Below are 19,406 nucleotides of genomic sequence, written 5' to 3' on the forward strand. Positions count from 1 at the left end.
TAAGATGTATATCTAAACATATACATGCATCTGTGTGTTTGTATAATGCATATGTATAATACTGGCTCTGCCACTGGTCTGCTGCATGACCTTGGGCAAGTCACTTTAGTTCTCTGTACCTCAGTTTCCTCATCTGTAAAATGGGGATTAAGACTATGAGCCCCACGTGGAACAACCTGATTATCTTGTATCTACCACAGGGCTTAGAACATTGCTTGGCACATAGAAAGCTCTTAACTAATATCATTATTATTATTGTATAAAGATAGATTCTAGGAGCGTATATACATATGTGTATATGTGGGTATAGAATATGTATATAACATAACTGGGAAACACTAGCCAGTACTAATAGTTTTCATCATTAAACCAGAGATTTATGCTATAACCAAATTCGGTAACCTACTATCCAATGAAATAATAATAGTAATAATAATGATGGCATTTGTTAAGCGCTTACTATATGCAAAGCACTGAAATACACACTAAGAATAGAAAATCAGAATCAGTAATGCCAACTTTGCTTAACAAGATATCCAACTGCAAACTGAGAATAAGTTAAAGCTTGATAAAGTGGGGATGGTATTTAACTTCATTATGGTTTTGAGACTGGGCTGCCTACATAAAATACATTCACCTTATTGAGCTGGGTCCCAAGTCACACTTATGATCCATACTCAACAATAAATATCAGAACAAGATAGTAAAAAAGGAGGTCTTGAAATGCAATAAGCTCATCAGTATTAGACACTGTGCACAGCAACACAGCTTTGGTGGTTAGACAACTTGAGGAGAAGAGAGTCTCACTGAATACTCAGGTATCTGCTACATGAAAAATGAGTGAAAAAGTCTTCTAAACTGTAAGGACATTGTGGACAGAGAATGTATCTGCTTTATTGTTATATTGTACTCTCCCAAGTGCTTACTGCACACACTAAGCACTCAATAAATGTGATTGATTGATTGAATGTTTTAATATAATGAAACACAGCCCCCCAGGACTGTGGCAAAGTAGTGAACCAACAGGAGACCACTCCTGCAGCCTAGCCAGAAGCAAATGGGAAAAGGGTTACACTCCTTGAGCAAAGGCTTTACAAAGATCACAATACCATAAGTAGTTTCAAAGAAAACAACAGGCCCTATGTGGAGCAAATGCATTAAACACAGCAGGAACTATGTGGGTGATGCTACACTCTTCTGTTGGTAGCATTATTTTTTAAAACAAAGGACATCTTTGAAAACTAGGTGGAGGAACAGCAAAACAAAAAAAAAATAACTGACTCGAATTCTGGTGGCAGTTTCAATGCAAACCATTAGCTTCAATTGAATTGTGGCTTTAAACTTCCTCTATGTCTTTCTCTATATTCGTGTTTTTCTCATTTCATTTGATTGGGTAAGTAGAAAAAGTGACCTCATAACTAAAGACAGTATTCTTTCCCTGCCGACCTATGCTAAGAAATATTTATAAATATTTGCTACATTTTAAATGATCTGTTGTTTCCAAATGATTATGTTACTACTGCTTCAACCCATATCATTTTCATTTTTTATGATATTTGTTAAGTGCTTACTGTGTGCCGGGCCCTGCACTACTTATTTCCAATTACCTATTTAGTTGAATTTTATGAATATAGTATTGTGCATTTAATTAATCCTTTTCCAAAAGCAGCATAACTATGGTATCAACTATTTCTGTTTGTAAAGTATGGATCCCCATTCATTGTTATTGTAAATCTCTTATGCAATATTAATGCACATCACACCACACATGAAGTAGAATGAAAATCATGACAACTACATATTTTCAAACAACATTGACTACTGGCCACATGGACATACATTGGCACTGGACATTGGATAAATCAGGGCTACACATGATCCCCACCTCAGTAATCTTCTAGGTGAACACAACAGAGTACCCATAATTGGCTTTGTCTGATTACAACTGTTACTAAAGCCTAAAGGAAATGTGCCAAGTGCAGGAACAATTAGCCAAGATTGCCATGGCTAAATTTTTCAAGCCATTTCAATATTGGGAAAGCAATGCATCAGATTTGGCAATTCAATACTATTGCAGATGCAGAAATGAGGGCAGGGAAGGAGCAGAATTTTGTGGAAAAAAATTTACCACTGAGGCTTGCCAAAGCCACCTCACTAAGTTTCGAACCATTACTGGCCCTCTTCTGGGTAGATCCCAGGGCTAGTCTAACCAGGAGGCAATTTGCCATTGACTCCATTTTTGGTAGAGTTGCTTGTAGTATTCCACTTCTGGTCAGCCCCATCTGTACTTCTGGGCAGAACAGTTTGCTACATGATATTTAGGATCACGACTGTTCTCCAAAAACAAAGGTTTCAGGAAGATTGGTACCTTTTGAAACAGTGAAACATATTTCAAGAGGAAAACCCAGTACCTTACAAGCACATTGGAATAATAATAATTTACAATAATAATTTTAAAATAATTGTGTTATGCCAAGCACCACACTAAACATTGAAGCAGGCAAGATAGCCAGGTCCCAAATGGGGATCACAACCTAAGTAGAAGCAAGAACTGGCATTGAATAACCATTTTGCAGATGAGGGAAATGAAGCAGAGAGAAGTTAAGTGACTTGTCCAAAATCACACAGCAGACAAGTGGTGGAGCTGGGATTAGATTTTAGGTCTTCTGACCCCCAAGTCTGGACTTGTTCCACTGCTCAGAAATCTTTAGCACCATAATTTAGCACCATATCCATGGGAAGCAGCATGGCTCAGTGGAAAGAGCCCGGGCTTGGGAGTCAGAGGTCATGGGTTCGAATCCCAGCTCCGCCACTTGTCAGCTGTGTGACTGTGGGCAAGTCACTTAACTTCTCTGGGCCTCAGTTCATTCATCTGTAAAATGGGAATTAACTGTGAGCCTCACGTGGGACAACTTGATTACCCTGTATCTACCTCAGGGCTTAGAACAGTGCCCTGCTCATAGTAAGGGCTTAACAAATACCAGCATTATTGTATCCTCCCTTAAGGATTAGGATTTCACTATCAATAGCACAAACTTTAAAAACAAAGGGCAGCATTCCAGCTAGATATATGTATTTCCTTAGTATTGTTAAAGTATAAATGGAAGAAAGGCCTTAATGATGAAAACTAAATCCTCCTTCTGGTACATGAAAAAGTTGTGCCCTACTAAGGCACAAATGCCAGTCTCATAGATGACAATCCTTAAGGAATTTTTCAAATAGTAGGATTGCTGTTCATAAAAGCATAGATCATTCATTCAACTGTATTTATTGAGTACTTACTGTGTGCAGAGCACTGTATTAAGCACTTGGAAAGTACAGTTCAGCATAAAGAGAGACAATCCCTGCCCACACTGGGCTGGAACTGAGAGACTGTAAGAATCTTCCTGATTTACATTCAACACATAGGGTGAACATCCTGAAGGCCATGAAATCCCACTATGAAACCCCAGCAGAATCATTCTGTATGACATGACTTTATGATGAATCAGGACTGAATTGTGTGGAATGTTCCTCCGTGGATCTATTCAATCCACTTTGATCTTCAAGGTTCTGGTTTCAAACTAATAAAACAAACAAGCAAACAAAAAAAGCCCTTAGAAAAATAATTTGGGCTGAATTCACTGAAGGGTGCTTAATTCTCTAGTTGGGTAAGTAGTTAAAGAATGAGAAATTTCTCAGATAATTATATAGCCTTCAAAAGATTTCTACCTTGTAAATAATAGCCTAAATTTGTGATTCATGGCTACAAAATCTAAAAAGAGAGCAAAGGCTCCACTGTCTACATATTTAAAAAATTATTTTTCAAACAGGTTTATTATGTTGTTATTTAGCTAGAGCTAAATAACTTCAAGGATCAAGGGGCAAAACACACATGATATGGCCTGATGAATTTAAAGACAATCTTGCATGTGGAATATATTAATGATGTTTCTGCTGATTTATAGAAAATTGGTTTCAGGTTTTGCTATTAATTACAACTAATCCACTTCTCATATCTCTAAAACACATACATAATTCACTTAATATATAACAAATGCAGCAACAAAAAACTGTAGATTAAATTACTTTGAAGTATGCATTATAATCTCATTCCTAAAAGTAGTTTCTAATTTTGGGTAAAGTAAATGTACTGAGACCTTCATGGGAAACTTGACATTTCGCATACATTTTTTTTGTTGCTCCTGAATAGTATTTTCAAATACCCAGCGATATCAACTTTTCAGAGTGAGGTAATATATATGTGGTTCATTTAAAAAGAATGCAATGTAATCATTTTATCAAAAGCTAACGATGGATGTTTCCAAACCAGCACCTTGTTAATTTGCATTTCATGAGTATAGACATTTTAAGAATGATCAGGTTGTACAAACCACTCAGCATACGATGCAGCTGAGGTAAAGATAATTCCTTTGCAGAAATCTTTTCCTTATTTTCATCTGGGTGCAATTTAAATTGTAGTATTAAATAAGGATTTGATGATCACATAGAAATTGTAACATAAATGGTGAAGTCCCGGATCTCTAGTGCCCAGAACTACCTGAAGTTACGTTTATCAGCTCCTTTTTCCAAACAATCAGCAAAAATAAAAAATAAAAAGAGGAACAAAGAAAGTAGAGCAAAAATTGGGAAGATATAATTTCTGAATTCCTGAACTAAGTGTGTTGTACAGTGCTCTGCTTACTGGTCAGGTAGGTGCTCTACACCCTACTAGACACTCAATAAATACTATTGATTGAAATTGATTCATTACTATTATCAAAACACAATGCAGGTTTTTTATCTTCTCCTACTTCCTATGAATCACTGGGAAAAGGAGACAAGTGAGCTACCTTCTCCCTCCCCAGTGCTGTTTTCGCACCATTCCAAAGCCCTTATTCCAATTTTTCCTTCCTTTGAAGCCCATATCACCCACTTCTACCACTCACTCCAGAGTTCTCCATCCCTTTGCCCCCTCCTATCTCACCTCCCTTCTCTCTTCCTATAGCCCAGCCCGCACACTCCGCTTCTCTGATGCTAACCTCCTCACTGTGCCTCGTTCCCTCCTGTCCCGCCATCAACCCCTGGCCCACGTCCTACCTCTGACCTGGAATGTCCTCCCTCCTCACATCCACCAAACCAACTATCTTCCCTTCTTCAAAGCCCTACTGAGAGCTCACCTCTTCCACAAGGCCTACCCAGACTGAGCCTTCCCTGTTCCTTTGCTCCTCCTCCCCTCCCATTGCCCCTACTCCTTCCCTCTGCTCTACCGCCTTCCCCTCCACACAGCACTTGTACATATTTGAACATATTTATTGCTCTATTTATTTCACTAATGATGTGCATTTATCTATGGTTCTACTAATCTATTTTCATAGCAGTGATGCCTGGCTATTTGTTCTGTTTTTGGTTTTTTTTTTGTTGTTGTTCTGTTGTCTGTCTACCCCTTCTAGACTGTGAGCCTGTTTTGTTTGTTTTGTTTTGTTGTCTGTCTACCCCTTCTAGACTATTGTTGGGTAGGAATATTCTCTATCTGTTGTTGAATTGTACTTTCCAAGCACTTAGTACAGTGCTTTGCACACAGTAAGTGCTCAATAAATACGACTAAATGAATGAATGAATACTAGTAACCACTCACGACAGATACTGCCTCCCATGAAAATGGAAACTACTGGGCCTGATCCCTCTCAAACTTCTCCTGTCCCTCTCCAGTCCCTTCCTCCTTCTGCCCCTTCATCATTCCCATATTACTCAGCAGTATCTCAAGAGGACAGCTCCTGCCTTCTATTAAAATCCACCCCTCTATTTACACCTCTAATCACATCCCTTCACACCTTAGCAAAACGCCTTCCCCCTCTTTTATTCCCTCTCTGACCACGACTTTCAACTGATCACTCTCCAGTGGCTTCTTCCCCACTGATTTCAAACATGACCATGTCTTTTCTATCCCCCCACAAAAAAACAAAAACCTTTCCTTGATCCCACAGTTATTGTCCTATCTCCCACCTATCATTCCTCACCAAACTCAGTGAACAAGTTGTTTATGCTTGCTCTCTATAAGGTAAGCGTGCTGTGGGCAGCAAATGTGTCTGTTACATTGTTGTACTCTCCAAAGCACTTAGTATAGTGCTCTGCATACAGTAAGCACTCAATAAATACAACTGATTGATTCTTCTCCTCCAATTCTCACCCTTAGGTGCTCCACTGGCTTCCACCACTCTCACTCCATCAAGCTTTCCCTCTTAAAGACCACCAATGAGCTCCTTACCAAATCCAACAGCCTCTACTCCACTATAATCTTCCTCAACCTCTCACTGCCTTTGACACTGTTGTCAACCTCCATTCCTGGAAACATTACCCAACCTTGACTTAACTGACACAGTCTCCCCCCTGGGGCTCCTCCTACTTCTCCGACCACACATTCTTAGTCTCTTTCAGGGCCCCTCCTCTGCTTCCCAACCTCTAACTCTAGGAGTCCCGTAAGGCTAGTTCTGGGTCCCCTTCTATTCTCCAACTAAACATCTCCTTCAAGAGGTCTTTCCTAGTTAGGAAAGTCCTACTTTACTCTTCTCCAACTCCCTTTTGCATCAATCTTACTCCCTTTATCCCCCTCCCAGCCCCACAGTACTTACATACATATCTGTAATTTAATTATTTATATTAATGTTTGCCTCCCCCTCTAGCCTGAAAGCTCATTGTAGGCAGGGAATGTGTCCATTAAATTGTATTAAACTCCCTCCCAAGCACTTAGTACAGTGCTCTTCACAAAGTAAGCACTCAATAAATACAATTGACTGAATGACTGACTTCCTTGGTGAACTCATTCACTCCCATGACCAACTACAATCTCTATGTGGATGATTTCCAAATCTGCATCTCCAGGCCTAATATTTCCCCCTCCCTGCAGTCTCATATTTCCTCTTGCCTTCAGGACATCTTTAATTGGTTGTCCTGCTGACTCCTCAAACTTAACAAGTCCAAAATAGAACTCATTATATTTTCACCCAAACCTTGTCCTCTTCCTAATTTTCCCTTCATATGGATAGATCCCCAACATCTCTGTCTCACAAGCCCGTAACCTTGGCATTATCCTCTACTCATCTCTCTCATTCAACTCATAAATTCAATCTGTAATGAAATCCTTTCTGTTTAACCTTCACAATATCATTAAAATCCATCTTTTCCTTTCCATCCAGCCTGCTGCCACATTAATCCAAATATTTATCCTATTCTTTCTAGATCACTGCCATCAGCCTCATTGCTGACCTTTCTGCCTCCTGCCTCTTTCTACTTAAATCCACACTTCACTCTGCTGGTGCAGATCATTTTTCTACAAAACCATTCAGTCCATGTTTCCCCACTTTTCAAGAACCTCCAGTAGTTGTCCCTCCAACTCTGCCATCTGAAACAGAAAAGTCTTTACCATAGGTTTTGAAGTACTCAATCACCTTGGCCCCTGCTACCTTACCTTCCTGATTTCCTACTACAATCCAGCCTGCACATTTTGCTCCTTTAATGCCAAAGTATTCACTGTACCTTAATCACATCTACCTCATCACCAATTGTCACCCATGTCCTGCCTCTGGCCTGGAACTCTCTCCATCTTCATATCAGATAGAGGATCTCTCTCCGCATCTTCACAACACATTTCCTCCAAGAGGCCTTTCTTGATTAAGCTCTCATCTCCTCTTCTCTCACTTCCTTCAGCATCCCCCTTGCATCTATATCCGTAATTTATTTATATTAATGCTTGTCTCCCCTTCTAGACTATAAACTTGTTGTTGTCAGGGAATGTGTCCATCAACTCTGTTATATTGTACTCTCCCAAGTACTTAGTACAGTGCTCTGCACACAGTAGGCATTCGTTTAGACTATGAGCCCATCATTGGGCAGGGGTTGTCTCTATCTGTTGCCAAATTGTACATTCCAAATGCTCAGTACAGTGCTCTGCACATAGTAAGCGCTCAATAAATACTATTGAATGAATGATGAATAAATACAATTGGCTGACGTACATACATTTCTTGGATTATGAGAAATAAATGTGATAGTCCTCCTTTACATTCTTAATAGAAAGAGAGGAGAGGTAGCTTTCCTTGACAGATTGGAAGATGAGTACATCACAACATACTTTGCTTACAGTGAGGGTGTGATACAGTGATTTAAATCAGAATATAAGTGAAATAAAAGATCCATTACCTTTACCTACCTAAGTACTTAGCAACTAGTAAGTACCTAATAAATGCCATAATTAGCATATATTTGTTCTTCTTTTTAGATGCCACTGTGGTCAAGCCTTAACCTTGCTCCTGTATATGCATTACTGTCACTGAATATGTATACTGATTAGTTTATATTGGATTTCCACCCAGGACACTACAACTGGCAAGGCCAGGATCCACCTTATCAGCAACCTAATCAGCAACTAATCACTGACCACCAGCTGTAGCTTTGAGACCCAAATTATCAACAACCTTGACAGGAACCAATCGCTGACCTCCAAGCATAGCCTTGAAACCCAACACCTGAGCTTGCTGAAGACTTCTTCAGCCACAGAGTGTCCTCTGGATGACTCAGAGCTGATAATGAAGGAGCTTGGCATATAATGAGGGGTTGATGAAGACAACAACAAACAGGGGCAGAGTGGCACGTGTTATGCCAGTCCAGCCTATGAACCAATAGAACCTGGGGAGAATAGATTAGAGGGAGGGAAGTGGTGCTGCATCACCCACAGTAGCAGGACCAGCAAGAAATACAAGGATGGGCAAATCCTCACTTCTTTGTCTTTGGTCACCGACCTTTCGTTGCAACAGAATGAATAAAAAGCTGGCCTAACCTGACTCATTACCTGGGATATTTTCCAACACCATCGAGGCATTTCCAATTTATAGCGTCTTTATGGTTCTTTTTCCATAGAATTGTCTTTGTAAAAAAATATAGAAGTGGTTTACCATTGCCTTCTTCTGTGCAGTAAAAGCTTAAGTTTCTGCCATTATCTCATCACCTGATCATCCACCTTTGACTCTTTCCTGCTCCTGCCCAGCACAGGTGAATCAACACTGATGTTTCAGCTTAAACCTTGTCATTATGGGTAACCCTGATAAGAGAGTATCACTTAGTGGAATATCTCTAAGCTTCATTAGCATACACAAACTCTCCTACCACAATAAGTTTTTGATTCATAGGAAAGAAGAGTAGTTACTAAAAATACCTTTTAAAATAAGAATAATCATCTTTTGTGGATTCTGTGTAACTCATGAATATAAATGGAATGTACATAATTGAATCTCAGAATGAGCATCCATAAATGGGTATGATTGCTGGTGGTCATGGGTGGAGGGAGAAATTGACACTGGAAAAACTGGCCTGAAGTGATGTCACCTATTGTAGGAAAAGGTCAAGATAGGAAGCCATTAATTATTTTGAACTGGGTAAAATGGATAAAATGAAGTAATCAAGATATTGTTCACTTGCTATCCATATCACAAATGACACAGAGAAGTTCCAGTTTCTTAAATTTCATATTGCTAGGCACTGGAATAACAAAGACTTCTGATAACTTTGAACTGTTCAAAAATATTACTAATAATTAGATGGTATTTGCTAAACACTTACTATGTGTCAAACATTTTGCAAAATACATACAAGTAGATCAAACAAAATTCCATCATGAGTGGCCGTCACAAATTAAATTAGGGAAGCAACTAATAATAATAATAATGTTGGTATTTGTTAAGTGCTTACTATATGCAGAGAACACTTAGAATTGGGGTAGATACAGGGTAATCAGGTTGTCCTATGTGAGGCTCACAATCTTAATCCCCATTTTACAGATGAGGTAACTGAGGCACAGAGAAGTGAAGTGACTTGCCCACAGTCACATAGCTGACAAGTGGCAGATCTGGGATTCGAACCCATGACCTCTGACTCCCATGTCCTGACTCTTTCCCCCGAGTCACGCTCCATTTTGAAAATGGGGAAACTGAGGCACTAGGAATTTAAGTGACTTGCACATGGTCAAACAGTAGGCCAGTGACAGAGACAGGAGTAGAAGCCAGTAGGTAGGATTTCTAGCACATACATTTTCCATTAGGCCACACTGCCTCCTCTTCATTTGGTCAGTCAAAAATGTATTTACTCAAACCCACCACAAGTTTTCATTTATTCATTAATTCAATCATATTTACTGAGCTCTTACTGTGTGCAGAGCACTGTACTAAGCACTTGGAAAGTACAATTCAGCAACAGAGACAATCCCTACCCAACAATGGGCTCACAGTCTAGAAGAGGGAGCTAGACAAAATAAAACAAGTAGACATGCATCACAACCATTAAAATAGATAAATTCACATCATTAATAAAATAGAGCAATAAACATGAACAAATATATACAAGTGCTTTGGGGAGGGGAAGGGGGTAGAGCAGAGGGAGGGAGTAGGGGCAATGGGGAGGGGAGGAGGAGCAGAAGGAACCGGAAGGTTCAGTCTGGGAAGGTCTCCTGGAGGAGGTGAGCTCCTAGTAGGGCTTTGAAGAGGGAAAGAAAGTTTGGCGGAAGTGAGGAAGGAGAGCAGTCCAGAACAGGGGTAGGATATGGGCCGGGGTCGACATTGGGTCAGGTGCTAACGAGGGACAGTGAGGAGGTGAGCGGCAGAGGAGCAGAGCATGTGGGGTGTGCAGTAGAAAGAGAGAAGGGAGGGAGGGAGGGAGGAGGGGGTTAGATGATGAAGAACTTTGAAGCCAAGAGTGAGGAATTTTTCTCTTATGTGAAGGTTGTTAAGCAAGCACTGGAGGTTTTTGAGGAGGGGATTGACATTCTCAGAACGCTTCTGTAGAAAGACAATCCGGGCAGCAGAGTGAAGTATAGACTGAAAAGGGTAGAGACAAGAGGATGAGAGATCAGAAAGGAGGCTAATGCAATAATTAATTCAGGATATGATGAGAGATTGCACCAGCAAGGTAGGAGTTTGGGAGAAGAGGAAAGGGCGGATCTTGGCGATACTGTGAAGGTGGAGACTGAAAGGTTTTGACGACTGACTGGATGTGTGGGGTGAATGAGAGAGCAGAGTCAAGGATGACACCGAGGTTGCTGGCTTGTGAGATGGGGAGGATGGTAGTGCTGTCCTCAGTGACGGGAAAGTCAGGGAGCAGACAGGGTTTGGGAGGGAAGATAAGGAGCTCGGTCTTGTGCTGAAGTTGCTTTCAAAGCTGCAAACAGCTCAGCTCATTTGAGCATTAGTTTGGAACAAATATACGTTCTAAAAGGAAAATAAAATTTTACTTATCTTTAATGTAAATTGATGTTCTAAAGTATGTGTGTGGGCGTGTGTGTGTGTGTGTGTTTTGTTGCATGCACACTTGTTCATTCATTCAATAGTATTTATTGAGCGCTTACTATGAGCAGAGCACCATACTAAGCACTTGGAAAATATAATTCAGCAACAGATAGAGACAATCCCTGCCCAGTGACGGGCTTACAGTCTAATCACACACATGCATCTCAAAGACACATGCATATTTCTGGTTTAAATCTCTGTATGCTAGTTCCATGCAAGATCTTCCAAGAGACTGATAGATTTATAAAAATCTTTACATTCACCCCCAGACATTGTCCAAAAAGTGCCCCCCAAAATAAATTCACTGTAAAAGAAGACCTAGTTCATCATCATCATCATCATAATAATAATAATAATAACTGTGGTATTTGTTAAGCGGTTACCATGTGCCAAGCACTGTTCTAAGTGCTGGATAGATACAATTTAATCAGGTTGTCCCACATGGAATTCACAGTCAATCACCATTTTACAGATGAGGTAACTGAGGCACAGAGAATAATAATAATAATAATGTTGGTATTTGTTAAGCGCTTACTATGTGCCGAGCACTGTTCTAAACGCTGGGGTAGACACAGGGGAATCAGGTTATCCCACGTGGGGCTCACAGTCTTAATCCCCATTTTACAGATGAGGTAACTGAGGCACTGAGAAGTTAAGTGACTTGCCCAAAGTCACACAGCTGACAAGTGGCTGATCCGGGATTCGAACCCATGACCTCTGACTCCAAAGCCCATGCTCTTTCCACTGAGCCACGCTGCTTCTAGAGAAGTGAAGTGACTTGCTAAAGATCACACAGCAGACAAGTGGCGGAGATGGAATTAAAACCTAAGTCCTCTGACTCCCAAGCGCTGCTCTTTCCACTAAACCACGCTAACCCTCCCTCATCAACCAGTCTCCCGGGCAGGCCAAAGCTGGGGCTGCTTCAGCGGGCTGTCCGTCCATCCTCCCTCCCTACCACTCCGGCTCTGAAGGGTCTTACATGTATTATGTAATGTATCATGTATTATTACTGCCAATTCTCTCATTCCCCTAGAGCTGTTGCAATTCACAAGCATCCTCAAAATGTCTTACAATATTGATTCTTTCTGAATTTAGCAATTTCATAGAAAGCATTATTTTTCTGTTTCAAGAGACAAAATTTTTCAAACCAGACCTTATTAAATCTCTGATAAAGGACCTTCTATCACACACATCTTTTTCTTGAAAGTATTATTTCCTTCTGTCAACATAGAGACAAAAGGAATTTATCTGACGTCTCGTGTATCAAGCACTTGTACAGATCATTAATCTCTATTCAGTATTAGAAAATAAATAATGAATGTGCAGTGTCAATGTCAGATACCAAAATGAATTGTCTTGTGGTTTATTAGTCCTACTTCAAAAAGGTGTCATTCTCAAATGTTTTGGTGCTCAGTTTTGAAAGTTTTTTTTGTTTGTTTTTCATTGCTTAAGTTGTCTTCCTTTTAGCCTGATTAAAATAATTCCAGCTATGGGATTAAAATGGGATTGAACCAGTATGTGCAAGAAATTAATAAGTAAAATTTATTTATCATGGTAAAATTAGCATGATGGGGAATTAGACATTTTAACTTAATCACAATTTATTTCTGGATTGCCTGGATACATATGTCCTGAAAAGAAAACATTGAACAAAAATAATTAGTTGTGCACAGTATTTTTACTATGTGCTTTGGGGAATACAATAGATTAAGTAGTCAAGAACGCTTACCTTATGGAGTTTGTAACCTATCACCTACCTACCCCACCACTTAGTACAGTGCCTAGTACATAGTAGAAACAACAAATACCACAGCTATTATTATTATCAGCTTTACTGGATAATATGAATAAAAATTTGCCTTGGATACTTGGTGAATAGAGAAGGTAAAATGTGTTGAAATGTAGGATTTTCATTTTAATTTAACACGAAAACTTATTCACTTGAAGTTAGGGGCTTGTTCCAGCTGAAATTATGCTCTAGTACCATTAGCCCGAGGGAATTCATGAACTCAGAACCATGACACCAGTAATCTCCCCTCATAGTGTACAAAAGGCATATACTCTAGGCTGGAATTCCCATGGAGCCTGAAAAACCCTTGGGAAATAATTGAAGGAATGCTGAAAATTATGTTATGCTATTCTAAGACACTCGTTTTTTGTGTGTTTTTTTTTTCCTTCAGTTATTTAATGTAATAGAGAAGATTATAGAGTCTTAGCTTGAGTTTTCTATAAAATGGACAGATAGATGATAGGCAGATGGATAGCTAGGAAGGTGGATAGATAGGCAGATGGACAAGTGCTCAGTACAGTGCTTTGTACACCCAGTAAGCACTCAATAAATATGACTGAATGAATGAATGGAAGATAGATAAATAGATGGATGGTCAGATAGATGGACGTGGCCTAGTGGCAAAGAGCATGGGCTTGGGAGTCAGAGGACGTGGATTCTAATCGCGGCTCCACCACTTGTCTGTTGTATGACTCTGGGCAAGTCACTTAATGTCTCTGTGCCTCAGTTACCTCATCTGTAAAATGGGGATTAAGACAGTGAGCTCCATGTGCGACAACCCGATTATGTTGTATCTACCCCAGCACTTAGAACAGTGCTTAGTTCATAGTAAGTGCTTAACAAATACCAATATTATAGATAGATGGATACACATCTTTTTGCAGTTCATTTCTGAATATGAAGTTGTTGAGGATAACATCTTTTTCACACCTGGAAGTGTGGCTGAAAAGATTGACATATGACTTACATGTTTGCCACATTATCTGAATCTGTACCTCAATCTTGTCTAAGCCAGAACCAACCCACTGCCCGTGTCCTCCCTCTGTCCTGGAACTCCCTGTCTCATGTATCTCAGAGATTATCACACTCCCCATCAGCACAGCCCTCCTAAAAGTCACATCTCCTCCAAGAGTCTTTCCCTAACTAAGCCATCATTTCCCTTATTTGCCCTCACCTCTGTATTGTATATGCACTCAGATCTGTACCCCTTAAGCACTTGATATTCACCCCACCCTCAGCTCCACAGCACTCATGTACTTATCCTTACACTCTATTTCACATACCAATAATTCATGTTAAGGTCTTCCTTTCCCTGGAAACTAAATTTCTGGTGGTCAGGGATCATTTCTACCACAACTATTATATTGTATTTTCCCAAGTGTTTAGTTTTGTGCTCTGCACACAGGAAGCACTCAATCAATACATTAATTCATTTATGTCAGAAAAATTTAAAAAAGATGTAATTGTATGGGAAAACATATTTTCCAATACCATGGTTCACAGTATACCTACATTTTTGAGGAATATATCAACATAAAGTCTGAGATATGTCTATATTGCCTAGGTGGCAGAATTCATGACAACTTTAAGAGCCATTTTATTGAGGAAAGCACATCGTTTTCTCAAGAGGTTTTGCCAGTATAAGGGTACATGCTAAATCCAAGCTAATATTTCTTAAAATTCGATAAACTGAGCAGGGCAGTCAATTAAGGAATAATACTATTTCCCTTCTCCATAAGACTTTTTAATGGCTTCCTTTGTAAACTTTAAACTCCTTGTGAGCAAAGATGCTATCTACCAACTTTGTTTGTTGCATTGTACTTTCCCAAGTGCTTGTACTTTCCCATCTGCAGTTAGCACTCATTATATACCATTGATTAGTTGATTGATTGAAATATCCTAACATGAACTTATTCTCCAAGTGTCACACTGTTGAAGAAATTGTTTGTGTACATGTACATTATGTCTGAAGAAGTTAATGATACAGTACTTTTTTTTTTAATGTGACATTTCAAAGGAACACTGTGCTTATACTATAGGAGAACTGGATTTTTCTAGAATGGCTCTAGGCTATTATGTAGATGCAAAGGGCCCAGTAGTAGTAGCTCACTTCAAAGTGCATTGCTGTGTCTGACCTTCATTTATTCATTCATTCAATTGCATTTACTGTGCGCTTACTGTGTGCAGAGCACTGTACTAAGCTCTTGGAAAGTACAATTCAGCAACAGAGACAATCCCTACCCGACAATGGGCTCAGTCTAGAAGGGGGGAGACAGACATCAAAACAAGTAAACAGGCATCAATAGCATCAATATAAATAGATAGAATTTTAGATATTTCCACATCATTAATAAAATTGAATAATAAATATGTACACAGGTGATATCTTGAATCTATCTCAATGCTTAAAAAAATACCACAGTTATCATTCTTATGGTTTGCAGGCAGGGGAGGGGAGGGGTGTTTCTCATCTGAATAGCCCTGCCTAACATACCTCAACAGCCATGCCAAGCCAATTTTAAGAGGGCATAGAGTGAAGACTGAAAACCCATATAAACTAAAAGTGGGATTAGGGGAGTTAATACATATAATTGTTACACCATAGTACAAATGCTTTGATCAACACTAGTAAAGATCCTAAATGGTAAAACATGATAACAGCTATTCTGTTTTGATTCAGGAGGGCATATAGCAGGCTAAGCAGCAATTTAGACTAATACATACCTTGGGTGTGTAGTGAGGCATGCAGAGAAGATGGCCTGAGAAAAAATTAATCAGAATAAATTCAGTACACTGGAACATATTATTATACTGCTATCTTTTTTTAAAATCACTGGGGTTTTAAATAATTAGGCATCTTGATCCTTACAGGTTTTCATCATTTACAAATAGCATATCCCACACTATGACATACCAAGCAAATCACATATAAAAAGCAATAAATCAGAAATTGGAATAGATGTTTTAAGATGGGTTAATTTGGAACTTTGTTTTTAGATTTCCTCAATGTTGTCAGCTCTCACAGGTCTAATGCAGTTTGTTTGTTTTACTACAGCTACACTGGGACCTATTTAGTGGGGAAGGGAAGGAGAGTGTTTAAATTTTGAAACACCACCATGGCTTACAACATGAATCACAGCTAGCTATTTCACCCTGAAGTAAATTGGAGTCTTAAACTGTATTCTAACAGGAGAAAGAGTAGGCAAAGGGAGGAACCAAGTGATAGCTCTTAATCTCAGTGCTTTTAGGAGTTGGGAGGAAAGAAAGATTAGAAGAGCAGGCCCATCATCAACAATTGATCAAAGGCATTTATTGAGTCCTTACATTCTCCTGAATCCTTTAGCCAGTGAGAAACTATCACCTATTTTGTTCAAATTACAGCCTCTGTCCTATCTAGTTAACTTGTACCTATCCCAGTGCTTAGAACAGTGTTTGGCAACAGTAAATCCTTAACAAATACTGTAAAAAATAAATGTTCATTTTGAACTACTCTAACTTCTTTTAGTGAATATACTGTTTAATCACAATCGGCTCCAAATAATCAACTTTGTGCAACTTGATTATTACCTTTAGGGTAACCTGTAATAGGATGCCCAAGACAAAGCTACAAAACAATTATGTTGTTATTGTTGTTGTATATTAAGCACGAATTGTTCTAATTGCTGTCTTTACCTCACCAACTCCACCAAGACCTTTCATTTCCTCCCCTCTTGCCTGCTCATTTCAGTCCTCTCTTCCCACCCCCCACCCCTGCCACCCAACACCTCCCCTCCCCTTGCACCACCCCCACCCCTCCACCCTGCCCCTTCCCTGTCATCCCTCTGTCCCAGCACCACCCCACCACCCCTCCCCCTCTACCAGCCCCCGTCAATTCACCCCCATCCAATCCCTCCCTGTCGTCCCCCCACACAGGGTCTGCCATATGTGGGCTGTGGACCCCCGCTCCATCATGGGGAAGCTATTCTTCATCCTTGACCTGTTGTTGTCTCATTCACTCCTCCTCACCATCACTGAAATGTGGCTCTCCCCATATTATGAGGTCTCCCCTGCTGTTCTCTCTGCCTCTTCTTTTCTCATTCCCCCAGACTCACAGGGAAAGGAAGAGGTGTTGGCTTCTTTCTTGTGCCCCAGTGTCACTTTTGCACCATCTTCCCTTCCCCTTCCTTTTCTTTCCCTTCCTTTAAAGCCCATATCACCCTCCTCCAGCATCCCTCCAGATTCTAGTAGCTGTCATCTACTGCCTGCCCTCCTGACACCCCCGGTCCCTCCTCCAACTACTTTAACCATTTTGATCCCTCTTACATTCCTTCTCTCTTTCTCCTTGTCCACTCTGATTCTTCAGGACTTCAATATTCACATAGATGTTCCTGATGACCCCTGTGCCAACTGACTTCTATCACTCCTCAACTCCCCTGACCTCGTGCTCTACCTCACCTCCCCCACTCACCAACTTGAACTCACACTCAGTCTCATCATCTCTAATACCTGTACAATCTCTACCCTCACCAACTCTGAAATCCTATCTGTCCACAACCGTCTCATTTATCTCCTTTCCCACACTCCTCCCCCTCATAAATCTGTCTTCCTTTATAAAGGATTATGTCATTTTTGAAAGGATTATTCAGACATGTGAAATCCGAACTTTATTCTTTACCTACACAAGCAACTTGGTAGAGAATGGGTCTACCAAGTCTGTTATGCTGCATTTTTCCAAGTGCTTAGTATCATATTTATTGAGCACTTACTGTGTGCCAAGCACTGAACTAAGTGTTTGGGAGGGTACAATATAACAATAAGCCAACACATTCCCTGCCCACAGCAAGCTTACTATCTACAGGGGAAGATAGACATTAATATAAATGAATAAATTATAGATACCTTGCTATCTGACAGAAAACCAATATCCTCACCTTTAAAGCCTTAAAATAAACATTATCTCCAAGAGACCTTCCCCATCTGAACCCTCACTTCCTCTTCTCCCACTCTCTTCTGGTATCGTCTTTTCATTAAGAACTGCACCCTTTCTTCACCCCTCCCTCAGATCCATAGATATAAAGACCTGAAAATTCTGGGGTCCATATACATGTGGGCAAATAGAGAATCCTCACAAATAGAGAATCCTCACAAATCCTAAAATAATCCCAATCCCACCTCTTCTCATACCCATATGGATGTGTGTGTGTGTGTGTGTTTGCATATTTGATCTTTTTTAAAGGACAATTGGATCTATTATTTATTTCTTGAAAACTTTCAATGGTTATCCATTTAAAATAAAACAAAAAATACCATTACCTGCAAGGCTCCCTTTAAGCCTGCTCCCTTTTTTTTTTTTTGTAAATTGTATTTAAGTGCTTATTACGTGCCAAACACTGCACTAAACGCTGGAGTAGATGCAGACTGGACATAGTCAATGCACCATATGGGGTTTACAGTCTGAATAGGAGGGGAAATTTATCTATTTACCTATCTGCTCTCTTCTACTATGTCCCAGCACTCTTTTTTCCAAGCTATTCATATTGTCCCCTAAAACTTAATTCTCCCTGCAGTAACACATGCTGCATACCTTTCCCCACTCTGATGATTCCCCGACTCAGATTCATCACACTAAAATCCCCCATGACTAATCTTTCATTTCTCCTAACCTGTTCATTTCTCCTTCTGCTTTGCCTTTGCATTGGCTGCCTACTGCTTAAGCAATTTCATACCTCACCCCCATTCCCACAGTACTTATGTACAAATCCTTCTACAATACTGCTTGCCCTATCTGTAATGCATTTTAATACCTGTCTCCCTTACTAGACTGTAAACACCTTGAGGACAGAGATCATATTGTAAACAGTTGTTACAGTGCTCCACAATCAATCATTTATTGAGCACTTACTATGTGCAGTTCACTGTGTGAAGCACTAGGGAGAGTACAGTATAGCATAGCTGATAGAAGTGCACTCTGCCCACAACGAGCTTATAGTCAAGACAGGAGACAGACATTAATATAAATATAAATTTATATATTATAAATATATAAATATTAATGAAGGCAGTTGGTAGTGAAGAGAGCCAATTGGATCAAGGCAGAAGAGAGTGGGAGAAGAGGAAATGCGGGCTTAATTATAGAAGACCTCTTAGAGATGTGCCTTCCTCCTGACTGTAAACTCATTGTAGGCAAGGAATGCATCTGTTTATTGTTTATTGTTATATTTCACTCTCCCAAGCACTCTGTGCTGTGTTCTTCACCCAGTAAGCACTCAATAGGGCTTTGAAGGTGGGGAGAGTAATTGTTTATCAGATATAATAATAATAATAAT

This window comes from Ornithorhynchus anatinus, chromosome 1, assembly GCF_004115215.2.
Source record: "Ornithorhynchus anatinus isolate Pmale09 chromosome 1, mOrnAna1.pri.v4, whole genome shotgun sequence".
Lineage (NCBI taxonomy): Eukaryota > Metazoa > Chordata > Mammalia > Monotremata > Ornithorhynchidae > Ornithorhynchus > Ornithorhynchus anatinus.